A 24,508-nucleotide genomic window follows, 5' to 3' on the forward strand; every position below is an offset into this window, starting at 1 on the left:
CTTAGCCTGTCATAAATCTGACTTCAGTGATGATCACTGAACTGAATGTCAGAACATTAGACTAGTTCCCACTTTCCCCGTACGAGACTCATAGGAGGATTGCAGGTGTTTTAGCTTGACTACCTCCTTCCCACTTCAGTTCAGCAAAATACTTTTAGAAGCAGTTGCCTGCAAGATAGAATAAATGATATTTGTTTGTAGAGGTGGGGCATTATACACAGTACTAGGTTGAATCTCAAGAGCTGATTCTGATTCTTTCCAAGTGTTGCATGGTTTCATTCTGAACATAGCTCTGTATGTAAAGCACTTTTCTCAAAGTTGTTTCTCTGTTTACGCTTCCCAGTTCTTAATAGTTTTATAGACTTCAAGGTCACCAGGGGCTGTTAAAGTTGTCTAGTTTGACTTGTAATACAGGCTGGAGATCCTTCAATATTATTTCCCCTGTCAAGTATTTAACTTCTGTGCAAGCTTTGGGTGAACCTATTTATGAAGAGCAAAACCATGACTTAAAAGACAAACAAGTTGCTTCAGTGGTTACTTAGCCTTTCCAGAAATTTGGTATTTTATCTATAGTCTGAATATCATTCACTTTGTCTCTGAGCATACATCTTGGTCTTGACGTGCCTTTTTAAACTAGATACATGGCCTTGGTCTATGAATGTGTTTTTATTATTAAGACCAAATAACCTCTTCGCTTTGCACTGGCAGAAACAAGCAGACTGAACAACTTGAGCTGGTTGTTTTCTAGGTCTTGAAGAACTCTTAGTTGTTAACATTCTGAGATTGGTTGATGGAGCACTCTGTCACAGATCTCCCAGTGTGTAATGATAGTACGTTCATTACGTTGAATCTTTTTGTAGGGTGTAAAGTTGACAGTAAGTGATAACTCTTTAAAAAATGTTATAACACGTTATCTTAGAAATCTAAAGACTTGACCATGTAAAACATGTAGTTTGAGCTTTTGCTGTCTCAAAATCAGAATTAAATTTCCTCGCAATTACGGAGTAAAAATCAATCCCTGTTACTAGTAAAATCATACGGTGGAAGGAGGTTTGTTTTTTCTTTTTTGTTTAAATACCTATAATCTTACATAGCTAAGCAAAGCAGATTGAAGTTGTAATGAAAAAACTATCCTTTAGCTGAGACCTTTCTATGCTGAGCCTTAGCCTAGAGCATGTTTTTATAGCTGAGTTATAAACCTGTAAGACAATGTTTCTGGTAAAGCAGAACCAATGATCTACAATAGCTGAAAGCAGACTTTATGGTCTAAAACATCCTGGGATTGGTTTGAATTTCTAATACGTATTTTCAGCATATAAATTCTGGAGTTATGTCAAATTTCCTTGGCTGCTTGATTCTCTGGGAGGAAAGCATTTTGAGTGACTGATGACTATTAGTTGAATTCAGCAGAAATTAATTCAGCTCATAAGCACATTTCTGGTGAGGGACTCTGGAGTCATCTTTAAGAGGAATTATTTCCCAAACAAAAAGGCAGTCTGTTTTACTTAAAACACTTGCCAGACTCTTAAGTCACTATCTTAATGTCACATGACAGAAGCTGTAGTTATGGAGGGGACCCTTTTTGTCATGTACTGCTTATAATTCTTATTCAGCTGTTTTCTATACCAATGCTTTCCCAATATGACTTTTTAATTTAATTTTCTGATATTTAAACAGTGCTAATTTATGAAAAGGTAGCTTCTAATAAATATGGTGTATAAAATGAGGGTTTGTTCAGTTTCAGCTTAGACAGCATAGTTTACTCAGGCAGAACTTCCAAAATTAGTTCAGCTTAGCAGTGTTTAGCTCAAAAACCAAGTTAGCTTAAGTAGCGAGTGCAAATCCTATCTTGCCCTAGGAAAGCTCCTTTGCTTCTCTATACTAATGACACCGACTGCATGAAGCCAAAATTCCATTTGTTTCAACTGGAAAAAAAAACAACAAAAAAACAAAACAAAAAGAAACAGGAGGGACAGGGAACCTTTTCTGCTCTTTGCCTTTCTAAGACAGGAAGGAACAACAAGAGATGTCTCTTCCAATCGAACTTCTTAGCCTTTGCTCATTTTTTTCACTTCAGGATGAGAAGAATTATATAATTGGGGGTGAGAGGAAATGTATTGTTGATTTGGGCCAGGCCCATATAAAAATCCATCTGGGTAATTGCCCAGGTGCCCAGGGAGCACACTGCCAGCTGGTACCTGTAGATGGACTGTGCCTCCGCCTGTGAACAGTAAATTGCTGGGTCATGCAATGTGTGGGGGGGCAGAGAGCAGCCTGGAGCAGTGGCACAGTGGCCACAGAGCAGGTCTGTGCTTGGCCTCCTGCTGCAGCTCCTGGCTGGAACATAGTCAAGCAGGGCATGAAGAGGTACAGTTTTTTTCCTCAGGGGAAAAAAAAAACAAACAAAAAACATCCCAAGCTGGATGATTTCATTCTGTTTCTAGCAGATGGGGATTCAGGCTAAGATGATGACAAGGAAGGGAGTGATACTGTCAGTTGCTTTTAATGAAACTTTTCTGCAGTGATAGAATAGAGATATGAAACCACAAATGAGACTGTCTCACAAAGCTTTGCCTGCAAATGCAATATTATGAAGATAAGCTGTCAGTGACATTCTTTACCTCAGGCTACTGGCAGATTAAACAAGTCATTTCGATTGCTATTGGCATTGATGCAATATTGTCTCTTTCTCATATCTTCTGTATGCCTTGTCAGTAAAACCATGATAATTCCCTTCACAATCACCCAGGGTGGTTCTACAAGGCAGCAGCAGGATGGTGAGTCACTTGGCTTGCTTGCAGCAGCGGCCACTTGTGGCTTGAGCAGCATGCATCCAGGATATTGCTGATGTTCTGCATTGATGATGTGAAGTCATCTGCTTCAGGTGTGTACAGCTCAAACTATCAGGAGTAGCAGACAAAAATCTTTCTATTTAGATTCTTTACATTTGGTGTATTAGTTTAATTGACCCAAATTTCTGACTTGATTTTTCATGTTTTCCACTTTGATATTTGAAGAGAAGCTTAAGTGGGGAGGGTTTCTAAGCACTTCTATAGAAGTTTTAGCAAGTAGTAGGGAAGAAAAGGGATGTGTACATAATCGATGCTGTAGAACGTTCTCTAAAAAATAAGAAGTATTCAGATGCAAATTTCCAGCTCTGATGTAAACAGTACCTAAAGGCAAAGTAGAATTAGCTTAAGAAATATTCTTGCCTGTGGCTATTTTTCCAAAGACTGGAGAAGATAGCTAATATAATTGCTCACATTCACCCTACTTGCAGCACTGAGGTGAGGAACATAGGGTAACATAAGCAAAAAAGCACAGGGCGAGGTGGGAATGTATCTGATGTATGCAGTGCTGTAGCTGTTTCCCAGTACTGTGAAGGGGTTCTGAGAAACAAAGTGTTAAGCTAGTGCTAATGAAGCCTGTATCAAGATCTAGGAGGAAACCTCAGCTGGAATCCATGGACCACCGAGGGGGTTTCAGATATTCTTTTCTCCTGGTCCATTTCTGTCCCGAGCACCTCATTTGGAATGGAAACGATTTTTTTATCCAACTCAAACTGCAAAACAAATGGCTTGAAGGATGTCTGTGTGTGTGGAGGATCTGAAGGCTTCAACAGACAGATGAAAACGAATCTGTCACGTTGCTATGGGAAGAGAAAGGGCAGAAAGTTTTCAAGATGGATAAAATATTAGTTAGTTTGTTTTTTGATTTCTAGTTTTCTCCATTTTTACAGTGCTCCAATCATTATGTTCTTCAGACAAAACTAGGGAAGATGAGTCTGTCATAACATGACATGACAGACTTGTGACATCTGTTTGAACATTACTCTCCAGCAAAGAGAAGCAGTGCATTAAAGAAGCAGTGTTCATGTTGTGTACCAATCACTCCCTGAGAGCCTCCCTTTTTGTTCAGAGACTGTAAGCGATGATGATGATGAACCATGCTAGTCCATTTACTAGCATAACAGGAATCATTAACTGTCATAAATGTATTATGTCGCCATTAGATATCAGTTATAAAACTACTTGATGTCTGCACGATGACTTATAATGGATTTGGAAGGGAACTAAATTGGTTATTTATTGACCATACAGAACAACATTATTCATTGACTTGGCTCAGTAAGTTTGATTCTTTTCAAGCTGAAATGAGATCCTAAGTTTTTAATGGTCTAGCCAGTATGTAAGTTGATTCAGGAAAATTATACTTTTTCTGAAAAACTGTGAAACTTACAGTAAATTTATTCTAGGCTACATTTCTCTTTCAGGTTCACTGACTAATTACTTTTAATCATGCTCCTGAGACAAAAGCATCAGAAACTAGAGAAGCTGATGCCAGCTATATTGGAATACTGCTTCCAAGTAGCATGTGGCCTGTGAGTCAGCAATAGACAAGGCCATCAGGCATATGCAGACTGTATCACTGCAAAGCTAGGGCACGTGTTCCTTTTGTCTGGTAGCTCTGCTTGGTAGAACATTTGCTGTCTCAGGTTGCAACAATAATTTAAAAGGCTGAAGAATGTAAACAAGTTTAATTTCACGGGATGTAGTCTTCTCATTGGAGTTGATCGTATTTATCTTCACCATATAAAAATGTATTTCTTTTGGTGGAGAATGTGGGCAAAAGCTGCTTTTTAGCTTTTAAAACAGATCTCTCTCTGCTCTCAGAGAGCTGTGTTAGAAACTTATCAATTGCTGTACTGTAAAACTTGACCTTGAAAGTCCAGGTGGACTGCCAATGCTCTGGGATATTTGTAAACTTCGAGCACTGGTATCTTGCTTCTGTAAAGAGGAAAAAAAAAATTGATTCCACTTTCTCTTTTGGAACTGTTTTCAGAGGTAACTGCTAATTTTACAGAACTTGTGTGTTTTTTTTTAAACAGGCTCCCAGTCTTTCCTTTGAATCGTTTATGCCTTTTTTTGAATGGTCATCTGATCACGTTGTTAATCTCCCTGAATGTACTGTTCATCACTTCACTTATTTCACTCACTATCTGGATTTATAGTCTTTTGAGGAGGTCTTCCCCAAAACCAGACAACACTGAGTGGCAGGGAATGTGAAGAATCTTGGGAGAGACTGTAGAGAGAATGGACATCCTCAGTGTCATGGAAATTTACTCCTGAACACCTGCAAGATCCTGAGAGCCTAAATAGGCTCCTGTAAGAGGACGAAAGGAGAAACGAATCTCGACTCACTTAGAACAGAAGGAAGAGGAGGAGAAGAGGAAGCAAACACTAATAGCATAGGAGGAAAGATGCCCAGAGGAGTGGTTCCAAGATCCAGTAGAAGCACCCCTGAGTCCAGGGGAGGGGCCCTTGAGAAGATCGTTTTCACCAACACCCAGGAGGGTAACAACAAGTCGTGAAAGAGCCGGAGGTCAGCAAGACATCATTACCAGTACTAATCAATCTCTGAAAATGAATGAAATCCAAGGTCTGAGAAAAGACTTTTCACACCACCCAAGTGAACCTATTATCACCTGGTTACTTCGATGTTGGGACACTGGGGCTAACAATATGTCACTGGATAGTAGAAAAGCTCACCAACTGGGTAGCATTGCTAGGGACCCAGTCATTGACAGACATATTAGTACATGCCGGAATGGGGCCTTCACTCTCTGGAAGCAGATGCTGTTAACAGGAAGAGGAAAAATACCCCTTCAAAGATGATCTGATGCCTGAGATAAAGAAATGTACTGATAAGGAAAAAGGCATCCATTATTTGAGAGCATGCACTGTGGTGGAAATAATACATGACCATGCATTCATTCCTGATGATATAAACAAAGAACATGATCCTGAGAAAGTCAGGTGTACACCAAATATGTGGCATAAATTCACAAGGACTGCACCAGAAAGGTATGCCGGTACATTAGCAGCAATGTATGGCAGACAGGAAAGAATACCCTTTTTAAATGAACTGATTAATAGACTTCAGAACTTTGAGCTCCATTTAACCCTTCTACGAGTTCTTGTTTCAGCCATTGCAAAGGTAGCTAAAAAACTGGATAGTGTGGAGAGCAATCAAGAAGATGAGATAGGTGAATTGTCTACCATGCTTTATTCTGATGGAACTGATGAACCAGTGGTGGTATCAGATGCATTTGATAGGGACCAGGATTCCCAAAACAGCCTGCTGGAGGGACTGATCAAATTGGCTTCCTCCCGACCTGTGCCATCCAATGTCTCAGCTATTAAAAGAAGATCTTCCACTGCTCGAGCAAGTGACAACAGTAAGACTATGTCACATATTGCCTTGTGGTGTTACTTATGCGACCATAGAGAAGATATGAAGAAGTGGCATAAAAAAAACCTACTCCTGCATTTCAAGCACAGGTAAAAGAATTACTAGACAGATCAACTACCAAGGTGAACTTCTCCAAAAAGGTGACTGCTCCAGTTGCAGTGGGAAGTGGCAAAAGCTGTAAGGATGACAGAGGTAACAAATAGATAGACCCTGCCCCTAGCTGGGATGGGGGGAGGGAAGGGTTAATAGAGTGTATTGGGCTGTGTGGATTAGATTGCCTGGCACATCAGAATCACAGAAGTATAAGGCTGTCACCAAGGGACAAAATCAATTTATATTTCTGGGGTGACTGGGAGTTGCCAAGAGTTGACTACATTGGAGGTTGAAATAAGCCTCCCTGGTAAAGACTGGCAAAAAAGTCCTGTTGTGACTGGCCCAGGGGCACCATGTCTGCTTGGGATTGATTATCTCAGAAGGGGATATTTTAAGGATCCCAAGGGGTATCAATGGGACTTCAGAGTAGCTGCTGTAGACACAGAAGGTATTAAGCAGTTGTCTGTTTTGCCTGGCCTATCGTAAGATCCATTGTTGTGGGGCTGCTACGAATGAAAGGGCAACAGGTACTGATTGCTACAAAAATGGTGCACAGATGGCAGTACCGCACCAACAGAGATTCCTTGCTACCCATTCAAGCTCTTGCACTTTGGAGACTTCTTGATTTTGTTTGGCAGTCAAAGTTCTTCTGAGGCAGATCGGTATTACTTCTTTCTGAAGGCACAGCTGAGAAAGGATTTGAAGGCCTACGGAGTGGGTGGTGACTGGTGGTTGAGATACTGAAGGGATATTAGTGAGTGTTTGGCCTTTTCCTTGCTACAGTTGTCACTAGAGAAGGCTGAAATGCAGATCCAGTCTTCCAGTTGTATCAGACCTAGAAACAGTTGGAAATCTTTCAGCTAAGTGCTTTTTTTCATTTCAATTAAAGGCTAAACTTTTTAGATGGTAGAATAAATTGAAATGAGAAAAAGGAAAAAAAGTAACAGTTTTATAGATATTTTGGTGTTGAAATCCCTCTTGGCCCACATTTCAGTCAAAATGAACTATACTTTTTAATAAAAAATGTATTTGCTTCTATGTTGAAGCAAATCTGGAACAACAACAACAGAAATGCATCAAATCCAAGCCAAATATTTCCAGGCACTAAACATTGTACTGATTTAAACTGAAACCCTTCTTGTCCCAACTTCTGTCTTCAAGATATCCTTTTCTCATAACTCTTAAAAATAAAATCTCAGGTACTTATGTGGTGGATGAATTAGTGAGATTTTACTGAGAAACCTATTTTACAAAAATGTAATTATTCACATGAGTAACAATTTATCCCTTGAAAACTTATTACAGATGTATACAGGTTCAAGCCTACATGTAGCTGGCAATTGTCTGCTGCTGGCTGCTAGATAACACCTATGCCTTTCCAATGTAGCTTGCTTTCTCTGTTTTACAGCACAGAGAAATCAACTAGCTATGTCTTGTTAAATTTGCAAAGATAGGAAGATTGAAGGAGAAAGTCTAGACAGAAACAGCACGATGTGCCAGAAACAGCCTTTTAAAGAGGAAAAAAGAAAAGAGAGTTGTATGACGATGTATGTAGAAGGAGGGAGAAAAGTGCTTCAAGAATCCTCTGGGAAATGTAGCAGAATTAAATATATCAACAGCACTTTGTCTTGTTCAAACAGTTGTAGACGTTGGTAGCTTTCTGAATTCCAGTACATACAGAAGCACCAAGTAGTTATCCACTGGGGTCTCCTGGCTGTGCAAAGAATTTCATTTTAGCTATATGGCTGAAGTATCCTTTCTTGTTCTAATGAACTGTAACTCCGTTTTTGTTGTCTTTGTACTGGCTCCTTTCTGTTTAAAATTGAACAAAATGTAACAAAAATTATGTGGGTGCTCCTTAGACACAAAAGCAAGGGCACCAAATGTTAATGTTTCAAGGCTCTGTCACTGGAACTGAAGAACTGCATCATGTAGCTGGAAATCACGGTGGTCAGGTTCTCAGTGCACTGCTGACAGGATGGCAAATGTAACACATGCTGTATTTCACAGGTACTTATTTTCTGAATTCTGCATCAGAGCTTGTTCCTGTTATTTGTTTGTGGTTCACTGTTACTGGCTGGGGAACATTTTTCTCCATGTACGGCTCATTAAGCTGATAAATCAATCACTTGTGTGAGGGGAGGCAGTTTGTTGGCACTTGGTTTGCTAACACACTGCCACCCATGACCATTTTTGTTTTGATCCTTGAGGATATGGTAAAAGGCAGGAAGCTTTCCCTGTAACTTAAGTCTTAAAACACAAAAGCTGATTCTGGTGCTCAGAGCAGCTTTAATGTTTCTGAAGAGCTTTTCTAATCTAATATTAAACTTGCCTTGTTTTTACACTGCAAAGTCTGTGCTAGACTTTTTAAACTACAGCTCCCCAAACTGGCAAAAGCAGTACAAGTGTTCTTAGTAGTTACCTACAATACTTTACCATAGCAGAAGGTTGCCCTACCACTTGAGGATTTTCTTGTATATTCCTGAATTGTATGCTTACCTCTGGAACAGAAGTATCAAGACGATACTTCTTACAAGGGTCCTGAGTTTTTTGTCTGATGTGATGCTGAAATTGCTCTAGTATACAACCATTTATTTAAGCCATTAACTTTTTTTTTTAAACCAACGGCAGTGAGGTAATCTGAATAAAGTTGATAGTGTTGACCATATTGCTCAAACTTTCATGTCTCCTTATGAGCTGCACAAGAACAGTGTCAGGGTCTGAAGTCAAGCAGAGGGGTGACAGCGGGGAAAGCAAAGCTCTTGTTGGAGCTTGCTTTCGAACAGTGGACAGTGCAGAAAAGGAGAGGCCCCTTCACATTAACTTAAGCTAAACAAACAACGAGATTCCCTCTTTTCACAACAGCATATTTGCATAGTCAAGCAGAAATAATCATATATATTGTGCTGTCTGTTCTAGAGCTAGTAATCTTTTCCTTAGACAGTCTAGAGAACTTCAATAGTGTTAAGTTTTTTTTTATCTACAGGTTTTGTCAGCATCAGCTTACTATTACTTATTACCTCTTAGAGTGATGGATTTGAATGGGCTTTATTGAAGTTATTCTTTTGCATGGGTGAGTTGATGGGAGACCTGGCTGAGCATTTTGGAAAGAGAACGCAAAACCAGCATGCAGAGAAGGAACATGTACGCACTCAGCAGGGTTTCACATGAATAAATAAGTTAATCTTATGTTTCATCATTTATCATAAGTTCAGGATTAATACTTCTGTGCCAACGTAGGATTTAAAAAAAAGTAGTGAGGAATTCTGTGTAACATTTGCAGTAGCACTGTGAAGAGAACAGATGAGTACTAATGGCATAATTATTTTCATTTGTTATTGGTCCTTTGGAATGGACAAACAAGCATCTTCAGTTAAGTGTCATTTTCAGCAGTTGCAAAAAACAGGCAGGAATATCTCTTGGTCTCCTTGTAGACTGGGTTTTGCCAGTACTGTAGGTTATGAAACACAGAATACTGCTTGAAGCCAGTGAGCTTAGTGACTGCAGTTTCCTTACCTAGGCAGCTGCTGAAAACATTGGCATGGAGTCTGTTGTATAACATGAAAGTAGAATCAAGAAAAAAAAATGAGAGATTCAAAATGTATTCTGGATGTATACTGATGAATGATGCAAGATGGAAGAGAAAAAAAACGCACCTCAAAAAGGAAAGCTGAGTGCAGTAAACTAATGTTTTGTACCACCTGTACTTACTTACAAACCTCACTTGATTTCCATATCCAATTCAGTCTTCTAGTCCTTACTTAAGGGAAAAACTTTCAGAGACAGCAGTGAGATTCTCGTGCTTTTGAGGTAGGAACTCAAACTGAGGTCTTTCTATTGGAAATAGATATTCTCTGAATATTTTAGGTGGTTGAGACCCATCACTTCGGTATAACTCTGCCAGTTGCTGTAAGTAGAGAACTTAGCCTTCGCCACTTGATTCTTTTGTTTTCTTTGTGCTGGCATTAGGTTACGTGCTAAATACTCTGCTCTGTAGAGTAACCAGCAGTCTGAAAAAATGTTGAGTAAGTGGGGTGTTTCACTGGCCTCGAACTGTCAGTGTGGCAGGAGAAACTTCTCAGCGAAGAAAGGCGTGAGGAAGAAATATGAGAAAATGTCCAGTATATCAAATTATCAATGTTTCTGATGTCATGAACAGTTTCAGAACAAACAGGATGCAGACTTTGATGGATACATGTGACTGCTAAACCTGGCTGGAAAGACTTAATTTTGAGAGTCGGTTGTTTATTTTCATTAGAATGAATGTTGCAGGACTGAAAACTTGATTGAAACTTTCAACTCATGAAGCTCCTCAAGACATTGGTTTCATTCCTTGAATCAATATGAATATATTCAATAAAATAATTTCTTTAGGAATATAGGGCATGATGCTGAAGTCAAAGAACACATGTTGGCCATACAAGTGAACGGTGATGCTCACCAAAATACTTCATTCCATTAAACATATGGTGCTCAAGGTTAAGGGGCACAGATTATGATTTTAATTATGTGGATCAGTAAGCATGTTTTTTTTGCTGCACAAAAATTGATCAGTCCAAAACTGTAGGCTTTGGATTTACCATTGCTTAAAACTCCCAGCACTGCTGGCAGTTATGAGCCTGGAAAATGTCACTTTTCAAATACATCGTCAAATTGCGTGCAATCAATCCCAATGACCTAATCTCTTAAACAATTGAGTTCTCTTCTTGCAAAACTTTCTCTAATTATCCTTGGCTCATGAATGCAAGATGCAGACTTGCTTTCAAAGTTATAAATATCATAGTACTTGTTGTCATGAAACTTGTGATGTAATCCTAGCTAGTAATGTTCTTGTCACGCCAGACAGTGCAATTAGTGCTTTATTTACCCTTTTGTTCAGATTCTTAGCTGATAGCATTGCCTTGCCCACAAGTGATACAGGCTTTATGGCATTTCTCTGCTTTTGCTGTCTTTCAGAACTCTTTCTACAGCTCTGTATTCTCATGCCTGTTTTCACTGATCTGACTGCTATGGAAATCCTTTTTTTTTTTTTTCCTAAGTTGCAACACAAAGTCCAAACCACAAACTGTAAATCTGGAGTTTGAGATCACTCATTCCTAGTGTTCATCCATAGGTTTAATAGCAATTCCTCTGTCTGCTTCAAGTGACTGGAATTTCAGAAGCTAGGGTCCAAATGAGAACCCAGCTCTGCAGCAGGTAAAATGTATCTGCTCTTGTCTTAAGGAAGTCACTTCTGGGATGCTTGCTTTTATATTACCTGGATTGTACCTTCTACACTTGTGCTGGAGTACATCTGCCTATCATAAAGAGAGGGTGAAGGGCTGTTATTTTGTTCTTTTTATTGGTATTTATCTAAATTTTGCCCTGAATTTCTGCCCTACGTCCGTTCTCTGAATGATTATTTGCATCAGCTTGACATGAATGAGCCTTAATGGGGCTAATTAGAAGCCCTTTTCTCTATTAGAATATTTTCCTTGGCATAATGGAAATAAAGATAGAGTTATATGGGAAGAGCTTCTACTGCAGTGTTGATGCTGTTACTGCTTATAGATAGATAGGATACTTCAGTTGCCTGCTAATACTCTGGCAGCTGCCTGTTCAGATTTTCTGAAAGGTTATTAACATTGAGAAATTCTGGGCTGTGGTAGCAGTCAGGTCTGCTTTTAAGGTTCTTTGAAGATATCGATCAGTTGTTGCTCATGAATGGAAAGTAATGTAACGTTCAGAAATTATTTAGTTTAGGTATTAGGATAAGAGACACATGTTAGGAAATAGGAAATGTTCTAGCAGAAGAGGAACAGGAAGGAAGGTTTGAAACCCTGATTAGAAAGGAACAGGCTGCTGGCCCTAAAAACTTGAAAAATGCTAAAAACAGAGGCAGATGACAGGTAGAGGAGCACCAAGGTTGGACAGCAGTGATCTTTGAAATATACATGGCTAATGGTCAGAGAGCTGCTGAAAAGGCTGAGAAGAAAACAGCGTAACAGCAATGAGTAGGAAAGCAAGTCATACTCTTGATGTCATTTGACAGTGTGTCCAATCTACTTGGCAACAGACCAAAGGCAAAACTTACAGTGCTTCTCTGCCAGGGGTAGCAGCCTGAGAAATGAGATGGGAGAACTGGAATGACGGCTTCGTGCAAGTCTGACAGACTGGCAGCTGAGGTGCATTGCAGAAAAAAGGCAGTTGGTGGATGTGATGTTTTCAGGCTATCAACTTTACATAAATGTGCAGGGTGAGATGTGCAGGAGGTGAAGTGGAATTGTATATGGAGTCTGAAGTGAAAAGAACCAGAATAAAGTTATTGCTGTAAAACAGCATGAAAACCCTGTAGGTGGAAGTATCACACTGATAATAAAAATGAAGTGTTAGGATTGTATTATTAACCTAACCCTAATCAGGATATAGATATAGGATCAGTGATGTTAAGTAAACATAGAGACCTGCAAAGTGAGAACAAGTAGTAATATTGTTTCAGCTACCCACGGAATGATTGCCTTATCTATGGTAGATATAGGAGTAAATTTTAGGAGGTAGTAAATAACAGCTTCCCAGAACACCTAGTTTTCAATTCCAGAAGAAAAGATGCTGTTGTGGCTTTGGTCCTGATTAGTGCACAGGGCCAGCTCAAGAAGTGTTTGGGAGAGTTGATCTGTAATATCCGTTAAAATACAATTAGGTTTAACACTGCTGCAGGAGAGTCTAAACAAAATAAATCCAGAACAGAAACATTCAATTTAAAGGAATGGATCAGCATACTAATGAGGCAACAGGTCAAAGGGAATAAAAAGCATTGAAGGAGGAGCTAAAAGAAAGAAGCCTAGAGGCAGCCCAGATACTTCTCAAAAATTTATATTAGAAGTCAAGACAAACTCTCCTGAAACTTGAGTGGGGGCAGGAAGGAAGAGGAAAGAAAGTTATCTAATAAAAACCTTATGGCTCAATATAAAATTAAGGTGATTATCATTTGGAAAGGACTGGTATTTATAAATCTGTCCTTTGGAAGAGAAAAGGAAAGTCCAGAACTCATGTCAGGAAAAAATGTAACCAGGAAATTAAGAAAGCTAAGAAAGTATTTGAGGAGCACCTTGAAAAGGATGCTCACGCTCATAGTGTAGTTGTTTAAATACAACAAAAATATTGCCAAAATTGTCACAGTAAGTCATATCCACAAAAATGGCTCTAGAAAGTATGCTGAGAATGTTAGTCCATCAGTCTGACTTCCACCACTCAATAGGTGGCAAACTTGAGACTGAAGGTTGAGGTTGGCCCATAGATAAGCTATTTGGGAAAAGATCTTCATTAGAAATGGAGAAACGTGAGAAATAAGAAAAACTAGAGCTTCCCAGTTACCCTTGGAGTCATCTGGGATGGTTCAAGGTGACTGTGGTTACTGTATCAGGTACTGGCACCTGCCATAAAGCCTTGCCCTTGTTGACTTTTGTCTATCTTGCTTTCATTAGTCTAAAACAAGAGAATATTCATATTTTCAGGAGTCAGTAGGGAAAAATATTATGTTTCTGGCTAGAATCTGGTCAGACAATGGAGTGAATGGCAGGTGCTGAGAAAAGATGAGGTGGTGTGTAGACCAGATGGCAAAGGCATTTTGGCAGTCTTCCATAGGTAGGAAGTTGCGAAGTAGCTGGAAAGAAAGATGGATGGAGACAGAGTTCATACATGTATGAGACATCTGTGGCTCATGCAGGAGCAAGACATGTGAAACATGTTAAGGAAAGCAATTCTGTAGTTGGGTATTTTCTCATGGGGGGATGTCATGGCTGTTCTTCCTGCACTCACCTGATTGTCTGGCCTCCTAAGCTGTTACTTACCGACTCCATGCCTTTTTCTTTCCCATGTTATTGCGTGCGTAAGAGAGGCATAGACGATGGGCAAAAGGGTTAGTGAACATAAAGCAGGGATTGTAGCTTAATATGTATATGGAAGATAAAGGTCCTTGAGTCCTTGTTTGTTTTGGACTTACAAGCTCACTCAACACTGAGGAGAGGCTGTGTTTACCTTTCTAACTGCAGAGGCTGCTTTGGTAACCAAACAAACAGACAAACAATGAAGTCAAATGGTCTCAATAGAGCTCAGGATCTTAGTAAAGTCAATAAATTTGAAGGAGGCATATTTGTGAAAACGTTTGAATAAAAACATGAACAAACCAAATATGTGCTCAATTATTACCAAAGCTAGCATCTCTGAACTTCTAAAATGTGCTCTTCAGACGCTGTATCTATTACCCAGGGGTGGGTTAAACATTGGATTCATTTTTTTCTAATATATAGATCCATCAAGGAAACACATATATTTTTCAATTCTCTGAATTATCATTCTTGTCTAAACTGATCTATTGATCATTAATGATCAAGAAACTCTTAGAGCATGACAGATGAGTGAGAAAAATCCAATAAGCTCTCCACCATTGCAGAATACCAAGAAGCTAAAAAGCTACAATTGTCCTTATAGCATGCCTGTGAAACACTGTATGAATTAGTAAACAGGATCTTCTGGACGCTACTGGCTGACCTTTAGTTCTTTTAGCATATACGGAGTACAGCCTTTCATTCGCAGTAGCTATTTTCAGACTATATTATACTTGCAAATTAAAGTATTTATGATATTAATGGAATAATACATGCAAATATAAAAATTGCTATTTAGTATCATTAATACATCAGTCAATTAACATAAATTAATATAAACTAATAATTTTTTTAAAACATATTAAGCGTGTGCACAACACTACATGCCCTACTTCTTTAAAAAACAAATTCAAGCATTTTTAATGACTATGTGAAATACAGATAGCGCCAATATAGATGTGACAGAATGTCTGTCATCATTACTTTTCATGCCTGATTGAGTTAAAATCCTGGTGTGTGGCCCTACTGTTCAACACTGCGAATAAGAAAAGGCTAATTTGTTCCTTCTGTTGGATGCCATATTGTAATTTGCTGTTGGCTTTCAGACATTAAAGCAAGAAGTGCCATGTTATTGTCTGAAATGTTTTGCTTTGAGGTGTCAGTGGTATCCAAATTGGTGCATGGTCACAGATCTTAAGGCATGGTGTTTTCCATAGATCTCATTCTCCCTGTAATAATGAGTCTCAAAACCAAGCACCCATCAATCTTTTCCATATCAGTGCAGCACAGTGGAGAGATCTCAGCTATGCTTGGCACTGCAAGCAGGAAGACATGTCAGCTCCGATTAGTTGTGCTGGGCATTCAGGGTTTATGGTGCAGTAGGGGTGTCTGCACTTTATCCTCTTGTACAGTCAGCAGGGGTTGTATGTGTGGTCAGGTCACTGGGATGGTGGAGTTAACTGCTATGCTCTACTGTATGGGACAGATGTGCCCTATCTTTGTTAGGAAGTCATTTGTATGTAAGAAGAGAGGGAAGAAGATTTATACCCACTGAAGTCCAATACTTCTCCTTTAAAGCAATACTGGAATAGTGTGTGCTGAGTACAGTACTGGCTTTTGTCCAATGAGCAAATAAGAACAAAATCTAATACCGGATAGCAGCTCTGTAAGAGAGCAATCTGTCTTAAACCCAAGTAAAAATGGGTAATGTAGAAGAAATGGAGTATGTGCGTGTAATAAAGATGTACATCGTAATGAATCTGCAACAAGCTTAATCTGGCATTTTCTTATTCATTATTGGCTACACTTTTCATACCTTTGTAAATTATTTTCTAGTAGTTTATAAACATGTATTTAAAAAATCTTAGTTTATTGATACTGTATCTTTTCTAATTCATAATGTTTTACAAATTTTCCTTGTTATGGAATTATGGTTTGTGTATTTTTTCTCATACTTAGATGCATATGAGTATATATACATATAAAATACGGAATAGCAAATTAAATAAAGCTTCCCATATATATTTTGCATACATTTACGTTTGATCCATGCAGTTACTTACTATTTCATCCAAAGCAAACAGTATTTTTGGGATGAGATTGTGTGGAAAAATACTGATCGCAGCCTAAACAGGCAACTAGCCTGTGAGAAAGGGCTATTAGCTTGGGAATGTAAGTAAACTGGCTCTGGTTTTCTGCATGTAGCTAGAAGAAACTCATTTGTGAGAAATTGCTCTGTAGCTGTAAACAAGTCTCCTTGCTTTCTGCAAATGACCTTGCTGATACACGATGCTTTACTGTCTCCCGCTGTTGCATATATGGCCGCAGTACTAAGGGGGATTAGCAGACATCTTGCTGGTATCTGCTGGGGGCAATCCCAGGGCAAGCACTGCACTGATTGGCCACCACTCATACTGAGAACTTGGCAGACTGACCAGCCAGCTGACTCCGGTACTGTGAGTGTTTCTCTGTTAAACTGATGAATGTGAACTTGCCTCTGCTACTTTCTTCATGATTGGTGAAGCTTATGCAGAAGCATCGGTACTCTTGCATTACAGAGATGACCCAAGTAAGCTTGCCAGATACCTTTTAAAGAGCACTCTAGAAAGGAAATCTGACCCTGTGAAAACAAAACAACCGTGTTTTATTAATATAACTTTCTATTAATGCAGTTTAAAAAACTGCTATAATAGAACGAAGCAAACAGGGAAAGTAAGGCGATATGGTACAAGAAGCCACAAATAAGGCTTGATGCCAAGATGTACATGATAGAATTCTTGACTGAAGAAGGGAAGTTGGTTCTTCACTGCGACTGGGATTATCCAAGGAGTGAACAATGAGGTGAGGGTAGGATAGAAGGTGGGAGAAAGAAGATCCTGATCTAACAGTATCAGGAAAACGGTATCAAGAACTCAGTCTCCCCTACATCCTCGTAGTAGCTGTTAAATAAATCTGGTGTATTTTGGACTTTGAATGATTTTGTCATACAGTAAGTGATGAAGTCTTACTCATTTTGTGCTTCAGGGTCCCAGATAGCCCAGGTCTGTGATTCATCCTGGTGGTGAGAACTTGGCACGCACATCGTTTCCAAGCCCCAGGCAGTGACTGGACCAAAAAAAATTCCTTCCCTCAGCTGACCAAACCTGTGAGTAGTTGTGCTCACTAATGGGCATGCATGTCTAAGAAGGAATTTCACTTGATTTTGGTTAATAATGAACATTATTTTTTGATTAACGCAGATGACTAATTCATTGATTCTTATTCACTATTGTATTTTAATGTTTTACATAGGCATATCTACTTTGTGAAAAAAATCCAATAATTTTCCTTTATTATTTCCACATAAATTAATAGGAAAACCATTTTGCTATCTCTTTGTTGTAGCTGTAATCACTATCTCTGTGTTGCTTTTACTCAGACCACTGTACTTGAGGTCAGTTTATCTTGTATTGTCTGATTCTGATACAGTTCAAATATTTTTCCTTTTACTCCTCTGGTAAATTATTATTGTCTTAGGTCATTATTTTTTTCCTGCTTACATGCGATGTTAGGCTAGACTTGCTGCATCTGGCAAAATGTTCCTGTGAGCATCTCTCACTGTAGTGTTATAATGCATTATTACTTCTGTGCTTAGAAAGATAAATCATACACCGGATATTATAATGAAGCTTTGGGATTTAAGATGGGTGACATAGTAGGAAGGGGAAATATGTGTTTTAACTGGAATTATCAGGCTAGAGGGAGTTTGCCACTAGAGATCTTAAAAGGGATTTTCTTGGGGTGAAGAGTATGTGAAATTTTCATTAATGAGGTCTGTGCAATAATGAAGAATTTGGTAATGAAACTTGCTATTGGCATACAGCTGGGAAACACTGTTACCATACAGGGGATTTGTAATAGAATAAAGAGGAACGGATCAACCTTGAGGACAGGCAAAAGATGAGAGATAAAATTGAGTATCTGAATGAACAGCTTCAGGCACTTAGAGACTGCTGGTAAGAACTTTCCCTGTGAGACAGTAGTCACCACCTAACTCAATGAAGGTCAGGAGTCACTACATTTCAGACACTGTTGATGTAAAAAGCTGCTTGTGGCTTGATCATCACAGCACTTCAACCAAAATAAAGCTTTCCCACCTTTTACAAATCATGTATTTTTCTATCCCATTGCACAGCCTTCTTGAAAGTACAAGCAAGGTGGTAACACCCAGTATGTGCTCATTAGCACAAGTTTGTTTCACCTGCCTAGCATCAGAAGAAAAGAGAGGCTCTCTTCACCCACCTGTTGCATTTGGAGACAGAATCTGAATCTCTCAGGAGAGTGCATTAGAAAGTCGGATCAAGAATTTTCTGTTGCAAATTTTCTTGAATCTCTGGTTGAAATAATTTCCCTATGTACAAAGTAACAATACTGATTGCAAAAGGAATTGCACTTGGAGCCTAACAAAGAAATGCTTCAGCTACTGAGCTGTGAGGTCATTTTTGCTTTCTTGCCCAAAGGATTATCAGCGCTTTTTTGTTTGGTTGACAGGCAAGTGCCTTTCTCAGTGTTGTGCAGACCATCTCTGACAAAACCATTCCTCAGCAGATAGGTTTCTCAAAGACGGGCTTGAGCGTTTGAAACTGCTAACTTTTTTCCCCAGCATCGTTAGGTAGGCTAATGAGAGGCATCAGCTGCCTTAACAAATTCTTTCCTACTTTGCAGGAGAGAGAAAAGTGCAGTTTCACCACTAGCTTCTGTGCTGCTGTTTAAATAGAGGATCCAGTTCCTACTCTTCTTCCATCTGCTTTTTCTATCATTTATATCACATTATGGTGAAACTCAACCCCCCCCCCCAACCAAATAAAGAAACTGCAGGTTAATGGGCATATATGCTGGCACTAGAAGCACAGGAGTGGCACTGTGTTGTAGGTGGGTTGGGACTGAGGCTACTGCTGGCCTCCAGAACACGATGAAGTTCTCTGCCCAAAGGGTCCTCGTTCCCAATTAACGTGTTGGAGGAAAAAACAGCACTACAGTGTTTATGTCCCTGTTTCCAACTCAGACCTCAGTCTTTGCACACCAATTTTAATTTAAAAGGAAAGATCAAAGCACGGCTTTGGAGATATCCATTGTAAGAGCAGCAGCGGTAAGTCACAGGCTGTGCTGACAATAAGTGCTGTATCGATCCACTCGGATGGAACCCTGGGAGCGAAACGCTGCCCCAAAGCCAGCTTCTTCCATTTTCTCATTCTTCCTTAAATTCCTTTCAGCGGTGGTCGCAGTGGCATCTCTCTCTGTCATTACTTTTCACAATTGAAATCCTTTCTCCCCTTCTCATGAGATCTTTTGTGCTGTGAAATAGGTCTTAGGTTTACCGTTGTTTCAAGTTCCCCGGTGCATCCTTTTCTGTTCGAGAGCGTTTCAAAGTGATCTTTCCTTGCTGGTCTTTCACAGTTGTTAAAGCGCAGACCGCGACAGAAGGCACAAGCGCAACAGCAATTAGCAGCTGAGGGCGATAAGGCGCTGTAAATCCATCACCTGCGTCCGGGCGTTAGCAAACGAAGCAGCTCGTTAAGGTCACGGCGTTGTGCACGGGCGTTGGATCAGTGCAGAGCCGGCCTTCCCGGCGCCTCGCGCAGGTGAGGGCCGTTTGCGTGGGGCAGAGCTCGTGCACCTGGGCGCGAGGAGCGCTGCACCTGGCGCTGCGCTCAGAGAACCTTCCAGATCGCCCCGGCCCCTCCGCGGGGCACCGCGTGAGGAGAAACCTCTCCTTTACGTGCCCGAAAGATTTGCGGCTGTAGAAAAGAAAAATAAGTAAATAAAAGGATATAAGAGGTATCGTTTTATCAGAAGCTCTAGAAGGAACTTTTTGATCCGGAGGAGAGAAAGCAGCCGTGCAACCTGGAACTGTGGCTGGTAGGTGGTGAGGTTACTTATGGGGGCGGAGGAAGCGGGAAGCTTAAACCTCTTTGAATTCTGAGAGTGGAAGCGGGGTGTTTTGCTTTTAAATGTTTATAGCGCGTCTATGGTGCGGGCTTCTCTGTGTGATGGAGGCGAGGGGAGGCTTTTTTCTGTACGCGGGAGCGCCCAAGGAAGCGGGATCTGTCCGTGGCTGTTGTACCTTCCCGGGCCCCGCGCCTGCTTGGCTGCCTTGAAGGCTGGCAGCGTCCTTCGGGTTCTGGGAGCCGGGCCCGGAGCTGTGCGGGACGGCTGCACGGGGCAACGCTCCGTCCGAGCGGTGCTGCTCTGTGCGGCGCGGGGCCGCCCCGGGCGATGCGGGGAAGCGCCTGCGGCAGCTCGGCGCTGCGTTTCGGGCTTCGTTCGTCTCTAAATGCTTAAAGCAGTGTTTTTGCAACGCGTGAAAACGCGGCCTCTGTTAGGACGCGGCATACGATTTTTCTAGTCCGGGACTTTGGGTTTGGGTTCTGTTCTTAATCCCGCTTTCCCTTAAGATCCTAAGGTGTTGTCTTTGTCCTTATACAAGAACGTGATGACGATATCAACCTGCCTACGGTGGTTTTTGGAATGTCTTGAGTTTATCTGAAAATAGTCTGTGTGAAAAAAACATTTTCTAGAGAGAAAGGAACTATTCCGCTTACTTTAAATTCCTTAACAGGTCTGAGAGAGGACAAAAGCGGGTATGGAAGGCTGTTTGTTTCCTCCCCCCTCTCTCAAAAAAGTTTATTGTGATAAAGAGGAGAAAATCGTAGCGAACAGTTTAAATGAGTTGTTCTTCCTAAGCAGGAAGCCTACAAGGAATTGACTGAATTCATCCTCTGTCAAGGGTACTAAAATTAAGGTAGCTATACTAGTTTTATTCCTGTCCTTATTCTCTTCTTATTAATGTCTAAAATGCAAGTTAATATTCTGCATTAGATCCTTACAAAGGATTTTGCTTTCAAATGTAGGAACAAACAGTACCAGGGAAATGAGGTCAGGAATTTATGATGCCTGAAATGAAACCAAATTCTGAACTGGGTGATTGTGCTGGAGAGGAGGAGGGGTGTGAAGAGGCTTTTTTCCTGCCTAGCAGGAGAAACTGGTATGTACTGAGAACGTGGTTATGGCTATCAGAGGAATACTGAAAGTAGACTTCTGAAGTGAGAACAAAGCCAAGAAAAAAGCGCAACTAATGGTGCACAGTCAATTTTTAGAAGTAATCCGGATGGTTGTGTTTGAACCAAGTCTCTTGTCTGCTGTAGAGAAACTATTCCACCTCTAAAATCTTAGTTTAAAAATTAACCCAACCTTATTAAAACAGGCCGATGGATTTTCAGGAGCACCACGATTGGCCATATGTTATTTCTCTAATTTTAGCTTACATTTGAATAAGTCTGGCTCACGTTTACGAGAGTGTGTTTTAGGACTCGTATGTTCTGTCGCTTTATGAGCCTGTTAGTTTTATTCATAGATTGCGTGGGTAATTGGAGGTGGAGTCTCAGAACCAAAAAGGCTTCAGTGATCTGTTCTTATCCTTCTCTTTTTTCAAATGTAAGAAACAGTTCTAAATAACGTGTTTTATTATTCAGAAAGGGAAGTGAGAGGAGGATCAGTCATGGTTGTTTCTGCTTTATTCTGTGTAGCTTTCAGTGATTTGACTTGTAGGAAGGGTACTGTGCTATTGTAAACACGCTGTTCTAGATGAAAGTATGTACTTATTCTTTTTCTCTCTTTTTATCTGCTGTTGCTGTTATGAAAGCATGAACTGCATAACTGGTGGGCAGGTTTCCAAATAGTATGATTCCTTAGCAAAGCTCACATTCCAGAGGCATAGCAATATGGAGCACATCTTGATTTTGGCTAACTCAGCAGTTATCGAGCATTGGATCTGCTCTGTGTTTTAAGCTACTTTAATCTTTTCCTTTATTTCTGGGAGATATGCGCATAACATTCTAGCGTTGGCTTTCACGTTATTCTGACCTTTTAAATATGGGCTTATGTTGTAATACTTGCACAGAAGTTCCACACGAGGAGTAGGGATGCTGGGTCAGAGCTCTTATTCAACATGTGATGCCCGGCCCTCTGGCAGCTAGGTTCAGGCGACTTCTGTCACCTATCTTTAATCACCTGCGCTTACTGTAGACTGAGTCAATCATAATACTGCTTACACTTGCCTGAGAGACTGCTTACTGAAATGGTGCAGGAAGGACATGCTTTGACTCTGTTATGGGCAGAAGGCCTAATCTTGTTTCCAGTCACAGCAGCTAATATACTCTGGGCTGCTTGAGAGCAGAATTACACCCATCAGAGAGTCAGAGAAGGATCTGTGTTTGAAGTGTTGTACTGGTTAAACACTAATTAAATTGTATGAATGTTATTAATAGTGAAAAAGCAATTTAATAGTAGGCTTGATTGTATGATGCAGCAAAACAAAAATGTTTTCTTTTTCCTGCAAATCCAAAGCTGGCTAGCTGGAGATTTACAAAATGAACTCTTACTAAAGGGCTCCTTGAAGAAAAACCAAATCATAGAATCATAGAATTGCTCAGGTTGGAAAAGACCGTAAAGATCAAATATGGCACAACTAATAGAATTTAAATAAACTTGGGAAATTATATTGCCTGTTTCCGAGCACAGTAAGCTGTAGTACTTAATCTGTGGAAGAGCACTGAACTTGACTGTTACGTGTTTGTGATAAATGGCAGAGGTGATGTACACGATTTCGGTCTTGCTGTAAGCCTGTTGCTGACATGGTACTTGTAAAAACAGCCTGTTTGACACCCAGAAAGATCAACTGTAACTTTATTTCATAGAACGGCTTGGGGTGGAAAGGATCTTAATCACCATCTGGTTCCAACCCTCTGCCATGGGCAGGGTTTCCACCCACCAGCTCAGGCTCCCCAGGGTCCCGTCCAACCTGGCCTCGAATGCCTCCAGGGATGGGCTGTACACAGCTTCTCTGGGCAACATGTTGCAGTGTCTCACCACCTTCCGAGTGAAAAAAATTCCTCCTAATATCTAATCTGAATCTCTCCTCCTTTGGTGCAAATACCATTCTCCTTTGTCCTAGCACTTCCTGCCTGTGTAAAAAATTGCTCTCCCTCCTATTTATTGCTGCCTTTTCTCCAGGTCGATCAAGCCCAATTCGCACAGCTCATCTTCATGGGAGAAATGCTCCAGCCCTCCAATTATCTCTGTGGCCCTTGTATGCTCTTGTACATTGCAGTTAACCCCTGCTGTGCTTTAATTCTCTGAAATGCTGAGTGCTCTTTGTCCAGGGATAAGTCATCTCTGTACTTTGGATGTCTAAAATAAGATGTAAGTAGCTGCTGCAAAGAGTGCAAACTTTGCCTGAAAGAAGGAAATGGTTTCAGCCTTTGTTTCTATTTCCTAATGCTACATTCTCATTTTCTGAGGGTTTCAGAATGCTTCAGGTCATACGTAGCCCAGTACCTATGCTTTGTATATGGATGTGCATATAGGCTTGCATGTGAACTTTGTGGGTGGCAAAGTGCAAAATAAAACAGTACTCAAGTACATGATTTTTGAGATGTAATTCCAAATAGTATCTAGTATCCAATTGGAATAGTGCCCAAAATACAAAAGCTGAAAACTTTGGTAGGTAAGTGAAGAGGAGAATGTGAAACAAAAACAGCTTGCCAAATGCTGCAAAACTGTTCTTTTGGGCAAGGTGATTTCTGAGGGTGATGACCTTTTGGAAGCTATTTAGAAAGAAACCTTTTGCTTCGAAAATGCAAATAGTCTGCTAGTACTCGCAGTCAGCAGGTGGTTTACAGTGTCAGGCTACCATAGAGAGGGGCAAAGGATCCAGAGCTACTTATATTGTATCTCATCTGAATTTTCAAGTGTTTTGCATCGTTTAAGTCCAAGTATTGCCAGATGTTGAATATTTTCAGCTGCCACTGAACTCGCTAGGGTATGAGATCAGTTGGGACGTAATGAAGTGCTGAGCAGATCATAAGGTCAGCCCTATCCTGACTCTTTGAGAAGAGAAGTATTTTGCTGAATACTTTTATTTTGCTCCTCATCTCCCATATTTTTAAGAAAAAAAGCTACTATCTAAGCAGAGAAAAATCTGTACAGGTAAGTTTTAAGCAAGGAAGAATAATTATTAAAGATCAGTTACTCTTAGCACTGTCATGGACAGCCCTGCAGTCTGGACTAACATAGTCATATTGTGATTAATGGCTTTATCAAAACTCAGAAACATTTCAAAATTAAAGCAATGTAATATCCACTACCATAACAGAACCTGATAACAGGGCAAAGCATGAATTGATCTTTGTCGTTATCATGGACTGCAGGAAAATGCTTGCAACTTCATCAGTCTTTGGGAAAAATTGGATAAGACAAAC

At 40.2% G+C, this 24,508-nt stretch overlaps 1 protein-coding gene across 3 annotated transcripts in view; it reads left to right on the forward strand.

Moving 5' to 3' along the window:
• GALNT18 (polypeptide N-acetylgalactosaminyltransferase 18) overlaps positions 1–24,508 on the forward strand; it is a 298,270-nt gene that overhangs the window by 38,535 nt on the left and 235,227 nt on the right. For all 3 annotated transcript variants that reach the window (XM_046941603.1, XM_046941602.1, XM_046941604.1), the window contains 2 exons: positions 4,889–6,444; positions 17,235–17,355. The gene's annotated coding sequence lies outside the window, so the exon portion shown is untranslated. The remainder of the gene's footprint in view (positions 1–4,888; positions 6,445–17,234; positions 17,356–24,508) is intronic.

Source organism: Gallus gallus, chromosome 5, assembly GCF_016699485.2.
Source record: "Gallus gallus isolate bGalGal1 chromosome 5, bGalGal1.mat.broiler.GRCg7b, whole genome shotgun sequence".
NCBI classification, from domain to species: Eukaryota; Metazoa; Chordata; class Aves; order Galliformes; family Phasianidae; genus Gallus; species Gallus gallus.